We start from the raw sequence: 26,600 nt of genomic DNA on the forward strand, positions 1-26,600 counted from the left end.
ATATACCCAAAGGACTATAAATCATGCTGCTATAAAGACACATGCACATGTATGTTTATTGGGGCACTATTCACAATAGCAAAGACTTGGAACCAACCCAGATGTCCAACAATGATAGACTGGATTAAGAAAATGTGGCACATATACACCATGGAATACTATGCATCCATAAGTAATGATGAGTTCATGTCCTTTGTAGGGACATGGATGAAACTGGAAATCATCATTCTCAGTAAACTATCGCAGGAACAAAAAACCAAACACCACATATTCTCACTCATAGGTGGGAATTGAACAATGAGAACACATGGACACAGGAAGGGGAACATCACACTCTGGGGACTGTTGTGGGTTGCGGGGAGTGGGGAGGGATAGCTTTAGGAGATATACCTAATGCTAAATGATGAGTTAATGGGTGCAGCACACCAGCATGGCACATGTATACATATGTAACTAACCTGCACATTGTGCACATGTACCCTAAAACTTAAAGTATAATAATAAAAAAAAAAGAATGTCTCTGTAACCTTTTACCATACCATTCCCCCTCGGCCAGCAGACTTCCCACATCCCAGCACTTAAGCTACTCTCTGGAATTACCACTGTATCTGCCCTATCTCATGAATGTCCTCCTATTCTCTTGTCTCCTGGGCCGTTGGATGTTTGCACCATTGCAGCTGCTGCTGGAGCTACAGCACCCTGGGCCAGTTCTGTGCAAGCGAACACCACTTTGCTAAGTCTTTGGCTATTCCCATCACTTCTGCACTTAGAAGACGCACCATATTAGCAGTTACTTTTTTAATGGGGCAAACATTTACTAGTGGGAGACAGAGAGTGGGAAGAGGCTTGTGGAAAAATTCCTTTTCTCTTTCCCCTGTGATAGGCTGTTCTGAAGCATGGATTTTTGATGTAGCTTGTCTAGAGACATCTCAAGTAGCTGAGTGAATTTGTTTCACTTTGCGAAATGGTGGCAACCTGGAAAAGCATCAATTTTTGTTTACTTCTCATTATTACCTGTCTCCTTCCTTCACTCCCTAGGCCTTGCAATGCACCTCCCCAAAATAGCACTTAACCCTTGCCTCAGACTCTCTTCTATGGAAACAGGCTGCCACAGCCACCACATTACTTCAAGCCAATCAGTATTGATTCTGGTTACTTGGAGGAAAATGAGCTCTAGAAGAAAACCAGGGCTCCTGCCAATATGAAAGAGAAATGATGTGGCTATTGAGTGGACAATCGACAGTGTTTGATTAGTACCTGTCCTGCTACACTGGGTTGTTTTAAGAGTTAAATGAGATAATGAGATGTGAATGTGCTCATTTGAATATTAAATAACATAAACATGTAGAGTTGTCATTAGACTTAGATCTATTTACAAGTTCTAGAACCTTATCAGTTCACTCATTTAGCAAAAATTATTTAATGAGCACCTACTATATGCCAGTCGTGGTGCATACATGACTACATGAATACAATAGTTCTCCCCATATAGTAGCTTCTTGTCTGTAGGGCATATGAACAAGTAAATTACATGTACTACAATTTTTTAAAGGGAAATAGAGAGTGTGTTATAAGAATGAGGGAGGCAAATCTAACCCATATTTGGGAAGTCAGACAAAACTTCCTAGATAAAGTGATATATATGCTAAAACCTGGAGGATGACTAGGCATAGGTGATGGGTGGAGAGGTGTGCTAGGTAGAAAGAAAAGCATGTACAGAGGTGAAGGGGTGAGTGAAGGCATGGCATTATTTATCATGGCTGGGATGGTAGAGGCCAATTTATAAAGTGTGAGTTGTAGGAAACTTGGATTTAATCATGAGGATGATGAAGAGCCATTGAAATGTTTAAGAAGGCTTGTTTCAATAATGATAGAATGAATGGACTATTTTGGGCAGGGAAGACAGAATGGGAAGCAAATAAGGAAATTGAGATACCACTATGTAATGTAGCATTTCTTTTTGTTTCATTTAATTTTGAATTTTTATTAGTATGAATTTTCTTCATAACTTAGGGTTTTATGAATATTACAGACCCTACATTTCCCAAATGGTAGAACGTGAAAGTCGAGGTTGACACTTTCAGGTAAATGATGGAAGGAATCTTTGTGGTCTTTACCCCACACAATCACCTGCTTAATGGTTCTCATTTCCCTTTTTATCTGTGCTGTTAGTTTTGATTAGATCAAGGGATACCAATAAATGCAAGGTCAATAATGTGACTCCCCAGGGGAGCTAATTACTCCTGCAGAGAAAACCACAGGCTTAATCTCAATACATGGCTGATCATCTGCAGCCATGAGCCATTGGACATGGGCATATCCACTGGTTCCTTCCTTCCTTCCTTCTTTCCTTCCTTCCTTCCTCCCTTCCTTCTTTCCTTCTTTCCTTCCTTCCTTCCTTCTTGTCTTAGCAAAGGCTGACAAAATAAAGTACCACAAGCTTTCTTCAAGGATGGCCCCCACCTCTGAAACACTGGGCAGGATCATCCTGGCCTGGGAAAACCAAAGAGGTGGCCCCACCCTTTGAAACCAAGGAGGAAACAGTCTTGCTTCTGGGCCTGTGGTGAGAGTGGCATCCCTTATGATCTCTGAATCTTTGGGATCAATTTTTCCTTTTCCTTGAAGAATAGTGTGTGCTCACAGACAAATAGCTCTGTGGTCTGGTCTTGTAGAATCTAGGAAATCTGACAGAATTCCTTCATTACATTCTGCTTTCTCTATTTCCTTTGGATTAAACTAGCCATGTCTTTGCTGGTATAATCCCATCTCTATTCCTGGCTTCGTTAAAATGGCCAGTTAAGTACATGAGTTACACTCATGATCTCTTTATCAAATGGTTGTTCATCTATAACCTTAGTGTCCTCTTCAGAGCAAGATTTCTCATTTTTTTGCAATATGGATAGGCATATTGCAAAATACATAGGGGTAGAATTTTTTAAATCTTCAAGCTCTGGTTCATTTTCCATAACAATTATTTTTTCCAATTAATCTCTCTCTTATCACATTTTACTATTAGTAGTCAGAAGGAACCAAGCTACTCTTTCAACACTTTGCTTAGAAATCTCCTCAGCTTAATATCCAATTTTATCACTCATGAGTTCTACTTTCCACAAAACACTAAAACACAGTTCAGCCTAGTTCTTTGCCACCTCATAACAAGGATCACCTTTCCTCCATTTTCCAATAAAATATTCTTAATTTTTTCTCTGAGACTACACCAGAATAGACTTCAATGCCTATATTTCTGGCATACTCCTAAAAATTCTTCCAATCTCTATCCATTACCCAGTTTCAAAGCTACCTTCACATTTTTACGTATTTATTACAGTAGTACCCTACTTCTTGGTACCCAAATCTGTCTTAGTCAGCTCGGGCTGCTGTAACAAAATACCATAGAGTGGGAGGTTAAATTACAGACGTTTATTTTCTCACACTGTTCAGAAAGCTTGACTAATAATGTCAAGGTGCCAGCTGACTTGGTTCCTGGTGAGGGCTCTCTTCCTGGTTTGCAGAGAATTGCCTTCTTGCTGTGAAGAAAGGCTCACATGGCCTTTCTTGAATGTGTGAGGAGAAAGGATGTGAGCAATTTCTCTGGTGGCTCTTCTTATAAGAATACTAATTCCATCGTGAAGGCCTCAACCTAATGACCTTATCTAACCCTAACTACCTTCCGAAGCTTCTATCTCCAAATACCATCATATTGTGGGTTAGGGTTTCAGCATTCATATTTTGGGAGGCAGACAAGCATTCAATTTATAACCCACCCTTTCTCCCTTTTTCTTTCTTTCCTTCCTTCCTTCCATCCATCCATCCATCTTTTTTTTTTTTAAAATTTAACCTGCATTGATTGAACATCTGTGGATGAGCTAAACTGTTAGGTGCCATTGGCATGAAGATCAACTAATATAGGCCTTGCTTCAAGGAGGTCTAGTAAGGAAAGAGAGATTAAAAAAATAAAAAATGCCAGCCTAGTATGAGCGCTGTAAGAGAGTTATGTATGAAGTGCTATGAAAGTACAGAGAAGAAATATATAGCTTCATAAATATAAACTCTTGACTCAGGTGTTGAAGGTAAGATTAGGCTTGGTACTACAGGTAGAGGGAATCACACAAGAATACTAAAAGGGTGTGTGGCATCATGGTATGTGCAGCAGACAGAAAGCTTTCAATAAATGAAAAGACATGAATGACTTTGGGGAGAGTCAACAAATTGAGGCTGGAAAGATGTGGATCATGAATGCTCTTCTGTGCCATGGTACAAAATTTGAATTTATCTTGAAAGTATTATGAGGCTCTGAAGGTTTTAAACAGAGGAGTGACATAAAGAGATTTGCATTTTTGGAATGTGGATGCATTTAGGAGTATGTGTGTTGGGTACACAGGCAAGGTTGAAAGCAAGAGACAATTATGATGGAATTTATTTCAAATCTGCTCTCAGTGTTGTTTGTCTCAATGATGAGGAATCAGTAGAAGCACTTATTTTTGCCTATACAGGATGTTACATACATATGGAGAAGGAAAGCTAAACTACTGAGGTTTGGATAAGGGCATAAATATAGACAATATTCAAGAGAAGATCCTCACCATATGTGAGAGATAGGTTCTAGAAGACTTGGTTTCTTGGTGACTAAGAAAATTTATAAATTCAATGATGATAATAAAACTTGCACTTCTTTTAACCACTTATTTATAAAGTACATAGTTTTCCCCCTTTAATTGCCAAGATCAAGAATATCAACTATTCTAAAATGTTGCATATTGATTTTGTGAAAGGGCCTTATTTCCCTATAACAGAGAGAACATGGCTTGTCACAGTTGATGGTGACAAATATTAAAGGTCATGAACTATGAGCATTTGTGATGGCGTATCTTGGCATATTTTTAAAAGTTTTCCTTTGACCTTGAGTTAAAACCAAGGAGTGAATGGAAATGTCATTACACTTTCTAAACTTTCCTGAAGACTTTCCACTTCGGATTCATAAGATTAACCTTGATGTAACTCAAACATTCCTTTTTTCTTTGAATAAACATTTATTCATTTACTATCATATAGATAGGTAAAATTGTAATGGATGATTTTCCTCTCATCTTGTTCAGAAAAAAAAAAAAACATACTGTTCATTCATTGTCCCTCCCTGAATGGAGGAAGGACATTTAATTTGCATGCCACTTTCATTTGCCAGAAGTCAGTAACCTGCAGTATTTTTAGCTCCTTTTGAAAGTCCATTAGTAATGTTGCTTTTTCTTGAGACCTTTCCTGCTTTATGTACTGACATCAGCATTTTTTCTGGTTTCTGCTAAGACCTATGAGAGAGTTGCTGGGGCGGCTCCTTTTTCGTTTATGTTCCTATTCATAAACTCTTCCTAGATTTTCTTAAGCCTCTTCCTATCTTTGACTTTTTATTTATTAACTCTTGTTCTCATTTTATTCTTTCTTAATATCAGAGTTGCTTCTAGGATATGTGTGTTTCCAAATAGCCACTTATATGCTTCACAAGTTCAAGATCTCACACCTGTATTCTCTTCAGTGATTGTGTGACTACCTCCTAGATGTAGAACATGAGAGCTGTGTGGGATTAATGCTGTACTGTGACATACAGAATTTGTAGGCACACAGTGATGAATGCTATATTCAAAAGAGCTATAATTCTATTTGACAGAGTATGATTGCCTGATTTAAACCCAGGCAAATTATAGGGTAAAAACAACTTGTGGTGGAAATGTCTTAATAGTTTATTTATTAAACACTTAAGGGGAATTTAAAAACTTACTGAATAAAAGAATGGGTGGTGTCAATTCTATTTGCTTCATCAATTGAAGCTTGAGGCTCACTGTGGTGGGGGTCAGAGAAAAGAAAATCTATGAAATAATTTTCATCCATCTAGTTGCTACACTTTCTCTTTTCTGCCAAGAGAGCTGACAACTATTAGACTCAAGTATGACACATGATGCATCAAAGAGTTAAAGAGAAAAGCACTGGTTACATATTGACAAATTGAAATAAGACAAAATTTTGTCCCACATAACAGATTCTTAACTTCAATTTTTAGCTGAGGACATTTACTATGGGGGGCAAGAATAGTCACAGATGATTAAGCACTCAAGTAATGACAGAAGGTCTTCCAGGAAGTCCAGACAACATTTATTTCTCATCTATAATCAGGAAAGACTTAAAGTGAAAGAACACTAAATAAAGTGACTATCTTGCGGAGCAACAGTAGACATTAGATGAATTATACAGGCAAAGCCACATGACCTGCTAGTTTATTTTGTAAATATTTGTGCAGTAGCAATTAAGAGGTAGAAGTAGAAATGGAAAAGTTATGGAAATAGAAAGACAGTGAACTTCTGCATATCCTGATGGTGTAGCTGCCTTGGCTATCGTGAATAGTGCTGCAATGAACATGGGATTGCAAACATTTCTTCAACAAAATGATTTCAAATCTTTTAATATTCAGAAGTGGGATTGCCGGGTTATATGGTAATTCTATTTTAAGTTTCTTGAGGGAGTTCTGTAATGTTTTTTGTAATATCTGTACCAATTTACATTCCCACCAATAGTGTACAAGGATTCTGTCTTAGTCTGTTTTCTGTTGCTATAACTTAATATCTGAGACTAGGTAATTTATTTTAAAAAGAGGTTTGTTTTGGCTCACAGTTCTGGAGGCTGGGAAGTTCAAAATTGGGCAGCAGCATCAGGTAAGCTGCTAGTGAGGGCTTCATACTGCATAATAACATGGCAGAAGGCATCACAGGGTGAGGGGGCAAGAATGTGACAGCTCAAGTCTGTCTTCTTCCTAAAAAGCCACCAGTCTCATTCCCATGATAACCTATTAATCCATTAACTCATTAACCCATGAATGAATTAATTCATTCATGACGCCTTTGCCCACATCATTTGTTAAAGACTTTCTGTCAATATTGCCACACTGAGAGTTAAGGTTCAACATGAGTTTTGGAAAGAAAAAATATTCAAACCATAACAGGTAAACTTTTATCCACATCCTTGCCCCAACACTTATATCTTGTCTTTTTTATAATAGCTGCTATGGTTTGAATGTACCCCCAACAAAGCACGTATTGAAAACTTAATCCCCAATGCAACAGTGTTGAGAGGTAGCTACTAATGGGAGGTGTTTATGTCATCAAAGCTCTACTCTCATGAATGGAATGAAGCCAATTATAAAAGGTTTTGAGGCTGTGAGTTTGACCCTTTGCTGCCCTGCTCTTTACCTCTCTTGCCTTGCCAGGGGATGATGTAGCAAGAAGGCCCTCACCAGATGCTGGCTCCTTGATGTTAGACTTCCCAGTCTCCACAATGGTGAGAAATAAATTTCTATTGTTCATAAATTACTCAGTTTTTGGTATTCTGTTATAGCAACACAAAACAAATGAAGACAGAAACAGGTACCAGAAGTGGGGTGTTCTGTAACAAATTTCTAAAAATGTGAAACAGCTTTGGAATGGAGTAATGGGTAGAGGCTGGAAGAATTTGGAGGAGCATGCTAGAAAAAGCCTAGATTGCCATGAATGGTGTATTATGGCAATTCTGGTAAGATCTCAGAAGAAAAAAGCTGTAGAAAGAGCCTACGTCTTCTGAGGCATTATTTAAATGACTGTGATCAGAATGTTGGTAAAAATATGAGCAGTAAAGGCTTTTCTGATGTCTCAGATGGAAATGAGGAATAAGGTATTCAAAACTTAAATAAAGGATACTCTTGTTATGCAGCTGTCAATAACTTGGTGGAATTATGTTCATGCCTTAGAAATTTTATGGAAGGCAGAACTAGGACCTTGAGGGCAAAGTTTCCAGAGGGGCACCTCAAGGACCTCAGTATTTGCTGCCCAGAGCTACCTTGGAACTCTTCTCTTTGCATTCCAGTGCAGGACTCCTTGGTTACCCCAGCTGTGGCAAAAGTAGGCTCAGATGCAGCTTGTGCTACCACTCTGGAGAGGGCAAGTGATCATTCTTGGTGGGGTCCACATGGTGCTGACTCTGTGGTGCAGAGTATGTGCCCTGTGGGGCCATTGTAGCCTCCACCCATTTCAAAGAACGTTGCAGACAGGCTGGGAGCCAGTCAGAAACTAGCTGTAGGGTCAGAGGACTTTTGAGAACCCACACCAAGGCAATGCTTAGTAAAACTGTGAGAGTGGGGCCACCATCAAGATCCCAGAATTATACAGTTACCAGAATGGTATACTAACCTGGTAGAGCTGCAGGTATGAAACTCCAGCCCGTGAGCTGTTGTGTGGGCAGAGTCTAGCAAAACCATAGAGGCAGAGCTGCCTAAGACTTTGGGGGTCCAAATTCTCCCCTCCCCATTGCACCTTTGAATGCAGTGTCCTTCCTGCCCCATGTGGTACATTTGGTACCCAGGAAGTGTACTGGGCAGATTTGGCATCCATCACACTGAAGTTTGAATCCAGGCATTGTCCCCACCTCAAGAAGGTGGCACAGGAAGTGAAAGGTTATTTTGGATATTTGATGTATAATGTTGTTTTTCTTGGTGAGTTTTGGTCTTACTTGGGACCAGTTACCCATTTTTTTCCTGCCTCTTTTCCCCTTTTGGGTTAGAAATATATATCCTATGCCTGTCCCACCACTGTATTGTGGACGTAAATAATTATTTTTATTTCACAGGCCCACTTTCTTTCTTACTGAAAGTCTATCACTAACCTCTCCGGTAGTGCAAGTCTGCTTGTGATAAATTATTTCAGCTTATTTGTGTCTGAAAAAAATCTTTGTTTTGCCTTCAGTTTGACAGATACTTTCACTGGGTATAGAATTCTGTCTTGACAGATTTTTCTTTCAGCTTTTAAAATATATTCTGCTACTATTCTTTCTCATATTGTTTCTAACAAGACATCTGTTGTCAGTCTTTTTTTTTCAGTATTATGTGCCTTGGTGTGGGTTTTTGTTTATTTTTCATGCCTGGGATTTATTGAGCTTCTTGGATCTGTGGATAGTTTTTATCACATATGGAAAAAACCTGCCCTTATTTCTTCAAATATTTTTTATGTAACCCTATTTTACCTTTTTTTCCAAGGGCTTGAATTACATGAAAATCAGATGGCTGAGGGTGCTTGATGCTCTTTATTTTTATTGTTTTCTTTCTCAGTGTTACCTTTAGTTAGTTTATATTGCTATGTTTTCAATTTGTTTTTCCTTTGGAATCTAATCTGCTTTTAATCCCATCCAGTGCACTTTTCATCCCACATACTGTAGATTTATCTGTAGAAGTTCAATCTAGATTTTTAAAATGTCCTCCTTGTTTCTACTTGTCATTTGCAATCTTTCCTCTATGTATTTGAACAAATGGAACATAGTTATAACAATTATTTTAATGTCATTGTCTACTAATTGTATCATTCATGTTATTTATGTATCTGTTTCCATTGATTCTTTTTTTCTTTTCCTTATTAGAGGCTTTATTTTTCAGCTTCTTTGCATATTGTCTAATTTTTGATTGGATGACAGCCATTTTGCATTTTACTTTGATAAAATGCTGGATTATAAAATACCTAGCATTTATATTTGTAAATATAATTGTATATTTGTATTAATAAATATATTTCTCAACTTTATTCAGTTATTTGAAAATCATATAATCTTTCTGAGGCATGATTTTAAGCTTTTTTAGGTGGCATTAGAGAAGATTTAACCCAGGGATGGCTTTCCCCCACTCCTATGGCAATGTCCACATGAATTGTAACATTTCCTACTCTGGATGATGGGAACATAAACCACATCTGGCTATATGTAAATTCTGAAAATTTTCCCTCTGTTGCTTTTGGGTGCTTCTTTCCCTAGACTTGGGTATTTTCTTTACTGATCCTCTGATCAGTACTCAGCTGAGGACTTGAGATGGAGTCTCTGCAGTTCTCTAGATTTATTTTTCAGTGAATATTTCTCCTCTCTAGTATATTGCCATTTGAACTTGGACACATTGGCTTCCCTAGTCTCATATCTGTATTTCTTTAACCCAAGAAATTTTCTGGGCTTTGTCTGGGTTTTCCCTCCCCTCCCCTGCATTCTAAAAACTCTCTCTAAGGTAATTCTCCCCTTATTTGTTTACCTTTTCTCAAAGATTACGGTCTTATACTGCCTGATATCCTGTATCTTGAAAATTGTTGTTTCATATATTTTGTTCGTTTTTGTTTGTTTGTTTTGGGTGAAGGTTAAACCTACTCCCTGTTACTCCATGTTGGCTCCGGTGACAGTATATTTTGATATACTTTCAGTTGTACAGAAAGGTTTCAAAAATATTTTAAGGTATCTCTCATACACCTTTTACTCATTTTAGCCAATTGTTTATATTTTACCATTTTCTCTGTCTCTCTGTGTATGAATCTGTGTGTGTGAATGTGTGTGTGTGAGTGTGTGTGTGTTTGTATTCTTTTCCTGGAAAAAAAATTTCTGAGTAAGTTCAAGATACGCTCCTTTATGTCTAACTATGTCCGTGTGTATATACTATGAACAAGGTCATTTTGTTGCATAACCAGATTAGAGTTATAAAAATCAGGAAATTTGATATTAATATAATACTGTCATCTTATTTTAATCAATTGTTCTAATAAATTCCTATATAACTATTGATTTCTCAAAATCTAGGATTAACTCCAGGATTCTTCATTACATTTAGTTGCCACATCTTTTTAGTGTCTAATTTGGAACAGCTCTTCAGTCTTCATTTGTGCTTCTTGACCTTGATATTTTTGAAGATTTCAAGCCAGTTGCTTTGTAGAATGTTTCTCAATTTTTATTTGCCTGGTATTTCTTCATGATTAGACCTAGTATATATTTTTGGCAAGAATATTATGAAGTGATGATATATTCTTCTCACTGAATTTTATTAGAAGGCACATCATAAATTTGCTTCCAAATATCTGTTACCTTTTATATTAGGTTGGTGCAAAAGTAAATCGGTTTTTTCCCATTAAAAGTAATGGCAAAAACTGCATTTACTTTTGCACCAACCTAATAACATGGATAAAATAATGTTTATTCAGTTTCTCCACTTTATTTCTCTGTGAGGCAAATAGCCAAAGCAATTGTGAGTAAAATGAATAAAGTTGGAGGGATCATACTACCTGGCATCAAAATATACTACAAAGCCATAGTAACCAAAACAGCATGGTACTGATATAAAAATGGAAACACAGACCAATAAGACAGACTCAAAAACTCAGAAATAAATTCACAAGTTTATAGCCATTTTTTACAAAGGTGCCGAGCACATACATTGGAGAAAGGACACCCTCTTTAATAAATGAGATGGGGAAAACTGAATGTCCTTGTTGGGAAGATCAAACTAGACCTCCATCTCTCACCATATGCAAAAATCTACACAAAATAGATTAAAGACTTAAATGAAAACCCAAAACTATAAAACTATTAGAGGAAAACATAGAGGAAGCACTTCCAAATATTGATCTAGGCAAGTATTTTACTGCTAAGACTTCAAAACACAGGCAACAACAAGAAAAATAGACAAATGGAACTATAGTAAACTAAAAATCTTCTTCACAGCGAGAAAATAATAAACAGAGTGAAGAGAAAACCTGTAGAATGGGAGAAAATATTTGCCAACTATTCATCTAACAAGGGACTAATATCCATAATATACAAGGTACTCAAACAACTAAACATAAAAAAATTCCATTATAATGTGGGCAAAGATTATGAATAGACATTTCTCAAAAGACATATAAATGACCAAGTATATGAAAAAATGCTCACCATCACTAATCATCCTGAAAATGTAAATCAAAACCACAATGACATATTATCTCACCAGTTAAAATGGCTGTTGTCAAAAAGACAAAAAATAACAAATGTTGGCAAGGATGCAAAGCAATGGGAGCACTTGCACTGTTAGTGGGAATGTAAGTGAGTACAGCCATTATGAAAAACAGTATGGAGGTTAAAAAACTAAAAATAGAACTGCCATACAATCCAGTGATCTCACTACTGGGTATTTATGCAAAGGAAAGATAACCAGTATACCAAAAGAATACCTACACACCATGTTTATTGCAGCATTAGTCACAATAGTCAAGATATGAACTCAACCAGTGTCCATAAATAGATAAATGGATAAAGATAATGTAGTATATATAAACAATGTAATACTATTCATCCATAAAAAGGATAAAATCCTGTCATTTGTAGCAGCATGAATGGAACTGGAGGTCTTATTAAGCGACAGAAGCCAGGCACAGAAAGAGAAATTTTACATGATCTTACTTGTGTGTGGGAGCTACAAATTTGGTCTCACCAGAAGAGTAGAATGATGGTTACCAAAGGCTGGCTCGTGTTGGGGGAGACTGGAGAGATGTTGGTTAATGAGTACAAATACACAGTTAGATAAAATAAGTTCTAGTGTTCAATAACACACTAGTATGACTATAGTTAACAATACTTTATTTTATATTTCAAAATATCTGGAAGAGAAAATCTGAAATGTTCCCAACATAAAGAAATAAGAAATGTTTGAGGTTATGGGTATCCTAAATATTCTGATTTTATAATTATACGTTATATACATGTATAAAAATATCACATACCCCAAAAAGATGTACAATAATTGTGTGTCAATAAAATATTCCTGTTTGTAATGAATAAGAATTTTGGTTACATATTTTAAGGATTATAAATATACAATTCTTCTCAAATTTTCACCCACCACTTTTGGCATCCAATGGTGATTTTCTAACTCCATCATTCTGTCTATATTTATTAGTTAGCTTATATTATAAAGACAAACATTCCTTGCCCTCTCCATTTATGTATTTTTCTGGTAGACTCATTATAAAAATGGCAGATTTTTATTTTATTGCTGTGTTATAATCCATTATTATTTATTTTGATATTCAAATTGTATCAGATTTGACCAGTGCAGGGAGTCCTTTTAGCTGCTCCTGTGATTTTTTGATATTTATTCGTGTTCCTTTTTTTTTTTGAGCCGGAGTCTCACTCTGTTGCCCAGGCTGGAGTGTAGTGGTGCGATTTCGGCTCACTGCAATCTCCACCTCCTGGGTTCAAGCGATTCTCCTGCCTCAACCTCCTGAGTCGCTGGGATTACAGGCTCCTGTCACCATGCCCAGCTAATTTTTGTACTTTAGTAGACAGTGGGTTTCACCATGTTGGCCAGGCTGGTCTCGAATTCCTGACCTCAGGTGACCTACCTGACTTGGCCTCCCAAAGTGCTGGGATTACAGGCATGAGCCACCACACGCAGCCTTCATGTTCCTTTGAGTATTTTCTTAGTTTATAGCATAATGACATATTTCAGGCTTTGTTTACACTATGTAAGAGGAAATATTTTATATTTCATGGAAAATATGTAAATATTAAATTAAGAGTTAAGGTGATAACTTACGATGTTATAAATTAATATTATACATTACAATGTTAATTATAATTCCCAGGGCACCCACTCAAAACCACTCAGAACTGTATACTAAAAAAAAAAGGGAATTAAAATGATACCGTAGGCCGAGCTTGGTGGCTCACGCCTCTAATCCCAGCACACTGGGAGGCCGAGGCGGGTGGATCACCTGAGGTCAGAAATTCGAGACCAGCCTGGCCAGACTGGCCAACAAGGTGAAACCCCGTCTCTACTAAAAATACAAAAAATTAGCGGGGTATGGCAGTGGGCACCTGTAATTCCAGCTACTTGGGAGGCTGAGGCAAGAGAATCACTTGAATCTGGGAGGTGGTGGTGGCAGTGAGCCGAGATCGCACCACTGCACTCCAGCCTGGGCAACAAGAGTGAAACTCTGTCTCAAAAAAAAAATATATATATATATATATATATATACACACACACACAAAAATATATACACATATATATATGATATGATAGAAAATATCTGTTTAGCACAAAAAAAGACTAATGGATGAATTGAGAGACATAACTGATTTGACATATAGCAAACAAATAGAAAAATGTCAGAAATAAGTTCTTTTTATCAATTACTATGTTAAACATATATAGATTAGACTCTTCAATTAAAAAAATAAGTAAAATGGATAAAAATTATGATTCAATTTTATACTGTGTACAAGAGGCTTGGATACACAAATCGTTGGAAAATGAAAGGCTAGAAAGAGATATTGCATGTAAATAGTATCCAAAAGAAAGCTGGAGTAGCCATAGTAATATTAAAAAAAAACCAAAAATCGTTATTAGAGACAAGGAAGGGCATTATACAATGATAAAAGTATCAAGGGCAAAACAATTATAAACATACATACACTTAACAACAGATTCCCAAATGCAAGAAGAAAAATGGACAGAATTGAAGGAAGAAACAGGCAGTTCAAATATAAAGTTGGAGACTTCAGCATTTTCCCCATTGAGTATGATGTTAGCTATGAGCTTGTCATATATGGTCTTTATTATGTTAAGGTAATTCCCTTCTACACCTGATTTGTTAAGAGTTTTTATTATGAAAGGGTGTTGAATTTTGTCAATTTTTTTTTGCATCTACATATGTGATTATATAATTTTTGTCTTTCATTTGTTAATGTGGCATATAACGTTATTGATTTGTGTATATGTAATCGGTTTTGCATTCCAGGGACAAACCCTACTTGGGAGTAATGGTGTATGATCCTTTTAATGTGCTGTTAAATTTGGTTTTGCTAGTATTTTGTTGAGAATTTTTCCATCTATGGTCGTCGGGAATATTAACTTGTAATTTTCATTTATTTTAGTGTCCTTATCTGGCTTTGGTGGGAAGGTAATTCTGGCCTTTTGAAATGAGATTGGAAGTATCCTTTCTTCAATTTTCTGAAAAAGCGTGAGAAGGATTGGCATTACTTTTTTAAAAATGCTTGGCAATATGCACCTCTGAAGCCATCTGTTCTTCGGCTTTTGTTTGTTGAGAAGTTTTTGATCATTGCTTCAATCTTCTTACTGGTTATTGGTCTGTTCATATTTTCTATTTCTTCATAATTCCATCTTGGTATGTTGTATGTTTCTAGATATTTATTCAGTTTTTCTAGGTTATTCAATGTTTTGGTGTATAGTAGTTCATAGTAGTCTCTCATGATCCTTTCTGTTTCTTTAGAAAACTACTATTCTTTTTAGCTTCTGTTTCATTTCATTTCATTTATTTCTACTCTAATATTCATTGTTTTCTTCCTTATGCAAACTGTGGGGTTAATTTGTTCTTTTTCTAGTTCCTAGAGGTGGTTGTTTGAGATATTTCTTTTTTTAAATGTAGGCGTTTATCACCATAAACTTCCCTCTTAGAATTGCCTTTGCTGCCTTACATAAGCTTTGGTATGTTGTTTTCCTTTTTATTTGTCTGAATACATTTTTTGATTTCTCCTTTAATGTATTCTGTGACCCACTGGTTGTTCAAGAGTGCAGTGTTTAATTTCCAGGTAATTTGTACAATTTTCTAGTTTTTCTTCTGTTACTGATTTTTAATTTTATATTATTCTTGTAAAATATATTTGATATAATTTCAGTCTTTTAAATTATATTTTGAGACTTGTCTTATGGTCTAATATAAGATCTATCCTGGAGAATGTTCTATGTGTGCTTGAGAAGAATGTGTATTTTGCAACTCTTGGAAGCAGTATTCTGTATGTATGCTATTTACATTTACTCTGAAGTGTACTTCATATCTGCTGTTTTCCTATTGATATTCTGTCTGAATAACCTATTCCTTATTGAAAGTGGAGATGTGAAATTACTTACTATTATTGTACTGCTATCTTTGTCTCCTTTAAGTTCTGTTAATATTTACTTTATATATTTAAGCGCTTCAGTGTTAGGTGCATGGATATTTACAACTCTATATCCTCTTGATAAATTTATCATTATAAAGTAACTTTTTTTTTTTGCCTTTTGTGACAGATTTTGACTGGAAATCTATTTTGTCTGATGTAACTATGCTTACTTCTGTTCATTTTTGATTACCATTTCCATGAAATAACTTTGTCCATCCCTTCACTTTTAGTCTATGTGTGTCCCTAAAGGTAAAGTGAGTATCTCGTAGGAGCAGATAGTTCGATCTTGTTTTTACTCAGTCACTCTGTCTTTTGATTGAAGAATTTAATCCCTTAACATTTAAAGTAATTATTGATAGGTAAGTATTGATAGGCAATGCCATTTTGTTAATTATTTTCTGACTATTTTGTAGTTCTTTTGTTCCTTTCTTCCACTCTTGCCTTGTTCCTTTGCCATTTGTTAATTTTTGGTAATGTTTGATTTCTTTCTCTTTTGTGTCTTTACTAGTGGTTTATTTTGTGATTATCACAAGGCTTACCAAAAATATAAGTCTATTTTAAGCTGATAACAACTTAACTTTAGTTGTATTTAAAATCTAAATTTTTATTTTCCCCACTCCACATTGTATGTTCCTGATGTCATAGTTTACATATTTTTATTATGTATTGTGTAATCATTAACAAGTTATTGGTTATTGTTATTTGTAATATTTTTTCTTTTAGCTTTTATATTAGAATTAAACGTGATTTATGTGTCATAATTACAATATTAGGGCATTTACAATTTGAGCATGTATTTCATTTTACAAGTGAGTTTTATACTTTTATATGTTTTTATGTTGTTACCTAGCATATGTCTTAGCCTGTTCAGGCTGCTATTATAAAATAACTTAAAATGCTTAGCTTATAAACAAGAAAAGTGTTTTCCTAACAGTTCTGAAGCCAGGGAATCACTGGCAGATTTGGTGTTTAGTGAATGCCTACTATCTGCTTCATAGACGATGCCTCTAGCTTTGTCTTCACATGGCAGAAGGAACAAAAAACCTTCTTCAGGCTTCTTTTTATAAGGGCACAGATCTTATTTATGAGGGGTTTTCCCTTATGACTTAATCACTTCCTCTTAACACTATCACATTGGGGGTCAATATCTTTTAATACACTTATATTAGGGATTAGCTTTATACATATGGATTTTGTGAGGGAAGATGGGGATACAAATATTCAGTTCATAGCAGATTCCATTTGTTATAACTTGGAGAACTTTCTTTAGCATTTCTTGTAAGTTAGGTCTAGTGGAGATGAACTCCTTCAGCATTTTTGGGGGGTGAGGGGTGGTCTGGGAATGTCTTCATTTCTGAAGGACAGCTTTTTATTGGGTATAGTATTCTTGGGTGTAAGTTTTTTTTTTTTTCCCCCCCCAGCACTTTGGGTATATTTTCCCACTCCTTTCTGGCCTGCAAAGCTTCTGTTGAGAAATCTACTGATAGCCTAATAGGAATTGCCTTGTAATATCATGAGTCACTTTTTCCTTGATGCTTTAAAAATTCTCTCTTTGTCTTTGACTTTTGACAATTAGATTATTGTATGCTTCAGTGTAATCTTCTTTGGTTTGATCTTTCTTGGGATTCTTTGAGTTTCACATATGTGAATGTCTATATCCCAGCCAAGATTTGATATGTTTTTAGTCATTATTTTAAAAAATAAGCCTTCTGCCCTTTTCTATATTCCTTTTTCTTCTAGAATTTCTATAACTCATATATTTGTTCACTTGATGTTGTCATATAAGTCTTGTATGCTTTCTTCACTTTTTCATTCTTTTTTCTCTTATCCTCCAAATGAATAATTTTAATTATGTCTTGAAGTTTATTAATTCTTTCTTTTACATGATTGAGCCGGCTGTTGAAACTTTTTCCAGTTTTTCTCTCCTGTCATTGTATTTTTATCTCCAGAATTTGTTTTGTTCTTTTTTAATGGTTTAGTTTCTATTTTTATTAATCTCATTTTGTTCATACATTGTTTTTCTGATTTCATTTAGTGTTCTGTCTGTGTTCTCTTGTATCTCATTGAGATCCCCAATGTGATTCCTCTAACTGTTTTTCAGGCAACTCATAGAACTTCATTTTCTATGGTTAATTACTGGAACTTTCTTGTGATGGTATCATGATTCTTTATTTTCCACATAGTCTTGTACTGGTGTGTGCATTTGATAGAGCAAATGCCTCTTCCAGTCATTATAGACTCGTTTGGCTGGTTGTAATCTAGATTAAGTATCCACAGACTATGGTTTATGGGCCTAATCTGGCCTGCAAACTGTTTTTGTATGGCCCAAAATGTATAATTTTTTGTTACTTTTTGAAAAAACTGAAGAAGAGGAAGAGGAATAAAGAAGAGGAGGAAAAAGAGGGATAGAGAAGACTATTTGTGGCTTGCAATCCCTAAAATAACTATCTGAGTAGTTACAGAAAATGTTTGTGATATCTGTTCTGGGTCTTGGTCCTTATATCTAAACTGTTGACTTTTTGAAGTCATCAGTGAATATAGAGGTGCTCAGTAATGTCTCTACTCTGGGTGGGTTGGAACTCCAGTATTTCCCAGTGCTCAATGACTTCTGGTGTCACCATGCAGTTTTTTCCCTCTGTAACAGCTGCTCTGTAACAGGCCTCATGGAATTTTACCTTAAGCAAGTTCAGTCCAGCCCTTGTGTATAAACTGAAGGAGAGCCACCTTTCAGATCTTGAGGCCCTAACATCTGTGTAGTTTGTTCCTCTTTTATATCCTGTCCCACAAATTTCAGCTAGCTCAGCTACCATAAATCTCTGCCTTCTGAGCAGTAAGACCTTTATTATGCTTTGACTCTACCTCTCTGCGCCACAGTGAAACAGAGCTGGTGTGAACAAATATTCAACTCGAATGTTTTCCTTCTCTCAAGGCTCACTATTTTGCTCTATCTGTTTTTCATGCCTATAATTCCCTCATATGTTTTGTCCAGTTTTATAGTTGTATAGGATGAAATGGTAAGTCCAATTTTAGTTATTTGAACCTGTCCTAAAGTGAAAGATTAGGTCTTTATTTTTAATATTCATTCAAGTATGAGAGATGAAGTTTTGGACTTACAAGAGTCACATAGCTGGGATTAATATGTTCTTCCAACACACACATGCACATATAAAGTAGGAACCCTTAAAAATGCTATAACCTCAGTGAAATTATACTGTATAAAGACAATCTTCTCAGGAGCATCAGAAGATGACAAAGACATCTTTAAGTGTCTGCCTGGCTTTTGGGCGAAAAAGAGTCTCTCGATATATTGTAAGCATAGGCCTTAAAATCACAGGGGTAAAGTTTTGAATTTACGTTAGGTTCTTGTCCTGAGAGATATCAAATTAAGAAATTAACACAAAATTCAGTCTCGTGCTGGTGATATTCTGAGGATTACTGACAGAATCAAATATAAAATCATTCTTGAGGAATAAATTCTCAACCTTGGGTATACTGTATTTTCACATATAGAGGTCTACTGAAGATTAAATAAAAAATTACGTGATACATGAGGAAATAATCTACCATATGAAGCATCAGCAGATACAGCAAACATCACAGAATTTGATTGTTAACAATTTTGAGTTACTGAACAATTTGAGAGATACATCTAAAATGATTAAATTAATGCAAAAAATAAAAAAAGCATAGAACAAGACTCTATGAAAGAAAAAGACCAGTTTAAAAAAGGAATTAGTTAAAGCTTACAAACAAAAAATAATTGCATAAGATACAACCTAATACTTTGATAAATAAAAAGATCCTGCCTAGTTGAACAGACAACAAGTGAAATGCAAAAAAGCAAATGGACATTCAGTGGGATAGAAAAATTTTGAAAATCTGGCCAGGCATAGTGGCTCATGCCTTGTAATCCTCAGGAGGCTGAGGCATGAGAATTGCTTGAACCTGGGAGGTGGAGGTTGCAGTGAGCCCAGATCACGCCATTGCACTCCAGTCTGGGCTACAGAGCAAGACTCTGTCTCAAGAAAAAAAGAAAAGAAAAGAAAAGTTTGGAAAATCTGAAAGAAAGGTCAAGAAGTATAGAGAAGTGAATATTCAGTTAAAAATTATCAATGTAATATTTCTGAAAGATACTAAAATCAGAATAAGTAAATTTAAAAATGATAAATGCACAGCAAATAAGGAATTGGATAGAAGATGATTAATGAAGAGAAATAATAAATAAGATGAAATAAGCGTTAACTAATTTAGTGTATATGAGGAAGGCAAAGTGTAAGTAATTCAACTGGAGTAAATAAAAAACAAGGATGTTGTTCATAGAAGAGTGACTCTGAAAGTCTTTGGAATTGGAGGCATCAGATACATCCGAAGACTGAGCATGGTGCAGGCTGAAACCAGAATTTTGGAAAGTCACTATAAGTAACACTTAGAACTCCAGCTCTTTTCTACAGCTGACAAGACAATGCTCCCCACAGCTCCCTAGCAGAGGACTAGGAAGTTATTCTTTGAAAAGATTGTAATAGAGAAAGTCAGAACTCAGGAATACAAAGTGTAGCTGAGGTTGGGTATGAGATTTGTACAGAGCATATGGGTACTAAGTGAAAGTCTATAAAGTGAATGATGAAGTTTCCACCTCAGCTACCAAAGCACTAACAGCTGGGCACATACAATGTTTGGAAATACAGTTTTATGTGCATAGTGCCTACGTGCACTAGCCCTCAACTGTTTGGTCAATAGAGAGTACTGGATATACCTCTGGTTACTCATCTCCTAATAACCTCAGCTGTTTTAGCCTCTCCTGAAATTAGAGTTGAGCTTTAGCACATCCTCCAACATGGTAGGAGTCACAGCAACTCCAGCACTCAGGTTCAATCCAATCAGACTCACAGAGGCTCTTCACAAAGGCTCCATAAATCTGTGTATTTCTTCCATTTTCTGCCTGACAATTGCTAGTAGAGCAGGATATTTCTAGGGATGAGACAGTTGGGCAGCTGACAAGAGTTGTATTCAATTTATATGTTGAACAAAAATTAAGCATTGGTGAACGTAAGGAAAAGAAAAATGAAGTTTTATGAACAAAACTACTATAAACTTTGTTTTATTATTTTGGATAAGTTCCAGAAGTGGTATTTCTGGGTCATAAGATAGATGTATGTTTACTTTTATCATAAATGGCTTGATCTTTTGGTTGAACTGTTTAATATTTCCTCTACAATGTATAAGAGTTCTGAGTTGCCAATATTGGGTGTTGTCTGTCTTTATTTAACAGTTTTAGTGGTATATGCTTTTATTTCATGGTGCTTACAACTGCATTTTCTTGAGGCCTAAAGAGACTGAACTCTTTATCATGTATTTATTGGACATTTGTACATCCTCCTTTGTGATGTGTCAATTAAAATCTACTTATTTCTTATTTGAGAGTTTTCTTTTTAATAAATTTGTGTTATTTTTTAATTTTTAAATTTATTACTCTTTTTTCTTGTTTGTTTTAACTTTTAAGTTCAGGGGTACATGTGCATGTTTGTTATACAGGTAAACTTGTGTCATGGGGTTTGTTGTACAGATTATTTCATCACTCAGGTATTAAGCCTAGTACCCATTAATTATTTTTCCCAATCCTGTCCCTCTTCCCAGTCTCCACCCTACAATAGGCCCCTTTGTGTGTCCGTGTGTTCTTATCATTTAGCTCCCACTTATAAGAGAAAACATGTGGTATTTTGTTTTCTATTCCTGTTTGTTTGCTAAGGATAATGGCCTCCAGCTCCATCCATGTCCCTGCAAAGAACATGATCTTGTTCTTTTTTATGGCTGCATAGTATTCCGTGGTGTATATCTACCACATTTTCTTTATCCAGTATCATTGATGGACATTTAGGGTGATTCCATTTCTTTGCTATTGTGAATAATGCTGCAGTGAACATAGGCACACATGTGTCTTTATAATAGAATAATTTATATTCCTTTGGTTATCTATCCAATAATGGGATTGCTAGATCAAATGGTATTTCTGTTTTTAGGTCTTTGAGGAATTGCCACAGTCTTCTACAATGGCTGAAGTAATTTATATGCCCACCAGCAATGTATGAGAGTCCCCTTTTCTCTACCATCTTGCCAGCATTTGTTATTTTTTTTTTTGACTTTTTAATAACTGCCAATCTGACTGGTGTGAGATGGTAGCTCATTGAGGTTTTGATTTGCATTTCTCTAATGATTAGTAATGGTAAGCTTTTTTCCCATATGATTGTTGGCTACATGTAAAAGTGTCTGATTTTGTCCTTTGCCCACTTTTTAATGGGGTTGCTTGTTTTTTTCTTATAAATTTAAGTTCCTTATAGATGCTAGATATTAGACCTTTGTCAGATGCATAGTTTTCAAAAATTTTCTCCTATTCTGTAGGTTGTCTGTTCACTCTGCTGGTAGTTTCCTTTGCTGTGCAGAAGTTCTTCAGTTTAATTAGATCCCATTTGTCAATTTTTGGTTTTGTTGCAGTTGCTTTTGGCATCTTCATCATGAAATCTTTTCCTGTTCCTATGTCCAGAATGGTAGTGCCTAGGTTGTCCTCAAGGGTTTTTATAGTTTTGGCTTTTACATTTAAGTCTTTAATTCATCTTGAGTTAATTTTTGTATATAGTATAACAAAGGGGTTCAGTTCCAGCCTTCTGCATATGGCTAGCCAGTTATTCCAGCCCGTTATTGAACAGGGAATAGTTACCTCATTGCTTGTTTTTGTCAAGTTTGTTAAAGATCAGATAGTCATAGGTGTGCAGCCTTATTTCTGGATTCTCTATTCCGTTCCATTGGTTTATGTGTTTGTTCTTGGTTTTGTTTACTGTAGCCTGTAGTAGCCATGCTGTTTTGTTTACTGTAGCCCTGTAGCATAGTTTGAAGTTGAGTAGTGTGATGCTCCAAGCTTTGTGCTTTTTGCTTAGGATTGCCTTGGCTATTTAGGCTCTTTTTTTGGTTCCATAGAATTTAAAAATAGTTTGCTAGTTCTGTGAATAATCACGATGGTTGTTTAATAGGCATAGCATTGAATCTATAAATTGCTTTGGGCAGTAAGGCCATTTTTACAATATTGATTCTTTCTATCCATTAGCATGGAATGTTTTTCCATTTGTTTGTGTAATCTGTGATTTCTTTGAGCAGTGTTTTGTGAAAGATCTGTAGAGATCTTTCCCCTCCCTTGTTGGCTGTATTCCTAGATAATTTATTCTTTTTGTGGCAATTATGAATGGGACTGCATTTCTGATTTGGCTCTTGGCTTGACTGTTGGTGGTATGTAGGAATGCTTGTGATTTTTGCACATTTATTATGTATCCTGAGATTTTGCTGAGGTTGTTTATCAGCTAGAAGAGCTTTTAGGCTGAGACTGAGGTTTTCTAGGTATAGAATCATGTCACCTGCAAACAAAGATAGTTTGACTTCCTCTCTTCTTATTTGAATACCCTTTATTTCTTTCTCTTGTCTGCTCATGCTGGTCAGGACTTCCAATACTATTATTACTGTTTTTAAACTTTTATTTTAGGTTCAGGGGTACATGTGCAGGTTTGGTATATAGGCAAATTGCATGTCATGGGGGTTTGGTGTACAGCTTATTTAATCACCCACATAATCAGCATAGTATCCAATAGGTAATTTTTCAATCTTCACCTCCTCCCATCCTGCACTCTCAAGTAGGCCCTGGTGTCTGTTATTCCCTTCTTTGTGTCCATATGTACTCAAAGTTTAGTTCCCACTTATAAGTGAGAACATGTGGTATTTGGTGTTCTGTTCCTGTGTTAGTTCACTTAGGATAATGGCTTCCAGCTCCATCCATGTTGCTGTATAGGATATGATCTCATTCTATTTTATGGCTGCATACTATTTCATGGTGTATATGTACCACATTTTCTACCATTGATAGGCATTTAGGTTGATTCCATATCTTTTCTCTTGTGAATAGTGCTGTGATGAACATATGTGTGCATGTGTCTTTATGGTAGAACAATTTATATCCCCTTGGGTATATACCCAATAATGGGATTGCTGCAACAAATGATAATCCTTTTTTAAGTTCTTTGAGAAATCACCATATTGCTTTCCACAATGGCTGAACTAACTTACACTTTCACCAGCAATGTATAAATGTTCCCTTTTCTCTATAAGCTCGCCACCATCTGTTATTTTTTGACTTTTTAATAGTAGCCATTCTGATTCATTTGAGATGGTATCTCACTGTGGTTTTGATATGCATTTCTCTAATTATTAGTGATTTTGAACATTTTCTCATATACTTGTTGGCCAAGTGTATGTCTTCTTTGGAAAATTTCCTGTTCATGTCCTTTGCCCACTTTTTAATGAGGTTGTTGGATTTTTGTTTTGCAAATTTAAGTTCCTTATAGATTCTGGATATTAGATCTCTGTCAGATGCATAGTTTGCAAAAATTTTCTCCCATTCTGTAGGTTGTCTGTTCATTCTGTTGATAATTTCTTTTGCTGTGCAGAAGTTCTTTAGTTTTATTAGATCCCATTTGTCAATTTTTGGTTTTGTTGCAATTTCTTTTAGTGTGTTTGTAATAAAATCTTTGCCAGGTCCTGTATTGAGAATGGTATTTTGTAGATTATCTTTCAGGATTTGGATGGTTTTAGATTCTCCCTTTAAGTCTTTAATCCATCTTGAGTTGATTTTTTATATGGTGTAAGGAAGGGGTCCAATTCCCAGTACTGTTTATTGAATAGTAAGTCCTTTCCCCGTTTCTCGTTTTTGTCAGTTTTGTCAAAGATCAGATGCTTGTAGATGTGCAGCCTTATTTCTGTGCTCTCTATTTTGTTCCATTGGTCTGCGGTTCCATTTTTGTACCACACCATTCTGTTTTGGTTACTGTAACCTTGTATAGTTTGAAGTCAGGTAATGTGATGCCTCTAACTTTGTTCTTTTTGCTTAGGATTGCCTTGGCTATTCAGGTTATTTCTTGGTTTCATATGAATTTTAAAATAGGTTTTTCTAATTCTGTAAAGAATATCATTGGTAGTTTGATAGGAATAGCATTGGATCTGTAAACTGCTTGGCAGCATGGCCATTTTAACAATATTTACTCTTCCTATCCATGAGCATGGCATGTTTTTCCATTTGTTTACGTCCTCTCTGATTTCTTGGATCTGTGTTTTTAAATTCTCATTATAGAGGTCTTTTGCCTCCTTTTAAAGCTTTATTTCTAGGCATTTTATTCTTTCTGTAACTATTGTGAATGGCATTGCATTATTGACTTAGCTCTTAGCTTGGATGTCACTGGTGTATAGGAATGCTAGTGGTTTTTGCATGCACATTTATTTTGTATACTGAAACTTTGCTGGAGTTGTTTATCAGATTAAGGAGCTTTCAGGCAGAGAATATGGGGATTTCTAGGTATAGAATCATATCTTCTACCAAAAGGGATAGTGTTATTTCCTCTCTTCCTATTTGGATGCCTTTTATTTCCTTTCCTTGCCTGATTGTTCTAGCTAGGACGTCTAGTACTGTGTTGAATAGGGGAGGTGGGAGTGGGAATCTTTATCTTGTTCTAATTTTCAAGGGGAATGCTTCCAGCTTTTGCCCATTCAATATGATGTTGGCTGTGTGTTTTTCATGGATGGCTCTTATTATTTTGAAGTATGTTCCTTCAATGCCTGGTTTGTTGAGGGTTTTTAACATGAAGAGATGCTGAATTTTATTGAAACCTTTCCTGTGTCTACTGAGATTATGTTTCTTTTTTTAGATCTGTTTATGTGGTAAATCACATTTATTAATTTGCATATATCAAACCTACCTTTTATCCCACAGGTAAAGCCTACTTGATCACATTGGATAAGCTTTCTAATGTGCTGCTGAATTTGGTTTGCTAGTATTTTGTTGAGGATTTTTTCACCTATTTTCATCAAGGATATCAGCCTGAAGTTTTCTTTTTGTTGTTGTTTCTCTACCAGATTTTATTATCAGTATGATTCTGGCCTCAAAGAATGAGTTAGGGAGGAGTCTCTTCTCTTCAGTTTTTTGGAATAGTTTCAGCAGGAATGGTACAAGCTCTTCCTTATACATCTGGTAGAATTTGGCTGTCAATCCTTCTGGTCCTGGGCTTTTTCTGATTGGTAGGCTTTTTATTACAGATTCAATTTTGGAACTCATTGATCTGTTCATGCATTCAATTTCTTCATGGTTCAATCTTGGGAGGTTGTTTGTTTCCAGAAATTTCTCATTTTTTTCCTAGATTGTCTAGCTTGTATACATAGACATGTTAGATTCTGAGGGTTTTTGTATTTCTGTGGGGTCAATGGTAATATCCCTTTTGTCATTTCTGATGGTGTTTATTTGGATATTCTCTCCCTTTTTTTTTTTTATTAGTCTAGCTAGCAGTCTATCAGTCATTAATTCTTGTAAAGAACCAGTGCCTGGATTCACTGATCTTTTGTATGGTTTGTTGTGTCTCAATTTCCTTAAGTTCAGTTCTGATTTTGGTTATTTCTTGTCTTCTGCTAGCTTTGGGGTTGGTTTGCTCTTGTTTCTCTAGTTCCTCTAGTTGTTAAGTTCTTAATTTGAGATCTTTCTAACTTTTTGATGTGGACATTTAGTGTTATAAACTTTCTCTTTATAATGAAATGCTTTAGTTGTGTCCCAGAGATTCTGTATTGTATCTTCGTTCTCATTAGTTTCATAGAATTTCTCGATTTCTGCCTTAATTTCATTATTAACCCAATAGTCATTCAAGAGCAGGTTTTTTAATTTCCATGTAATTTTATGGTTTTCAGCAATTTTCTTAGCATTGATTTCTGTTTTTGTTGTGCTGTTGTCTGAGAGTGTGGTTGGTATGATTTTGTTTTTATTTTTATTTTTATTTTTT

General features: G+C 35.7%; 1 long non-coding RNA gene across 2 annotated transcripts in view; it reads left to right on the forward strand.

Moving 5' to 3' along the window:
- The window catches only part of LOC117976408 (uncharacterized), a 345,286-nt gene that overhangs the window by 174,709 nt on the left and 143,977 nt on the right, over positions 1–26,600 (forward strand). For both annotated transcript variants that reach the window (XR_008625050.2, XR_010111969.1), the window contains one exon: positions 7,250–7,320. This is a non-coding gene — a long non-coding RNA (uncharacterized LOC117976408). The remainder of the gene's footprint in view (positions 1–7,249; positions 7,321–26,600) is intronic.

This window comes from Pan paniscus, chromosome 1, assembly GCF_029289425.2.
Source record: "Pan paniscus chromosome 1, NHGRI_mPanPan1-v2.0_pri, whole genome shotgun sequence".
NCBI lineage: Eukaryota > Metazoa > Chordata > Mammalia > Primates > Hominidae > Pan > Pan paniscus.